Source organism: Mizuhopecten yessoensis, unplaced genomic scaffold (assembly GCF_002113885.1).
Source record: "Mizuhopecten yessoensis strain PY_sf001 unplaced genomic scaffold, ASM211388v2 scaffold7581, whole genome shotgun sequence".
Taxonomy (NCBI): Eukaryota; Metazoa; Mollusca; class Bivalvia; order Pectinida; family Pectinidae; genus Mizuhopecten; species Mizuhopecten yessoensis.
Genome location: NW_018407119.1, coordinates 7912 through 8843, shown reverse-complemented (window position 1 = coordinate 8843; position 932 = coordinate 7912).

The window sequence follows — 932 nt, the reverse complement described above, 5'->3', positions numbered from 1 at the left end:
TATCTTACATCTGTGATGTTTTAATAACTCAGAATTGTAAAAAAAAAAAATTATTTTGATATAATAATAATAATATCTTTTATTTATCCAGGGTTACATATTTAGACAATGTCTAGTTTACAATATCTGAAAGATAATTTTAATATACTTATCCTTTTTTATTTTATTTCTTAATATTTATATTATATCGTCTTCTATCACGTGTGTTTTCCTATGAAGATAATGGAATATTTCTCTGATTGAAAACCGGCAGAAGTTCTTAATATTAATATGTATTACTAACAACATCATTTTGAAACAGACTATAACCAAATTATTATTAGCTGTGAAAATGCACACGTATTCTAGGTGAGACTAAGTATTTTAGAAACCTTTACATCATTGTATAGAGAACAACGCCTACTACATTAACATATCATAGTGACGGGTACATGCGATCACCTAATATCCTTTAAAAGAAGGAAATGGTGATTTTATTTGATTTTATTTCAAATATTTGAATAATTGATAATGTTATAATATATTTCATATAATCAGGTCTCTTAACATTTTGAAAGATTAAATTGTTTTAAGAATGCAGATGTTGACGTCTTTGAATATTTACAGAAAAACAACAACATTTACCGTCATTTTATATTGAAAGTATAAAGCCCGCACTTGAGCAAGTATAACTATAATGTTATGTGACAGATGCAGCCAATAGGTGATGTTGTATACGAAGGTAGTCCCTAAAGTCCCTTAACTAAAATAACTATAGTCAACATGAAAGCTGTCGTGTCTATATTTAATGGATCTTCCATGGAAACAAGATTGACGAAATTCGACCAATCCCATCATTCCACGTACAGACAATCTATACGACTTAACAGGCGTGCGTAGTGATAGAAATTAAAAGACAGGTTCTTTTATACTTGCAAAAGTTTCAACCTTTC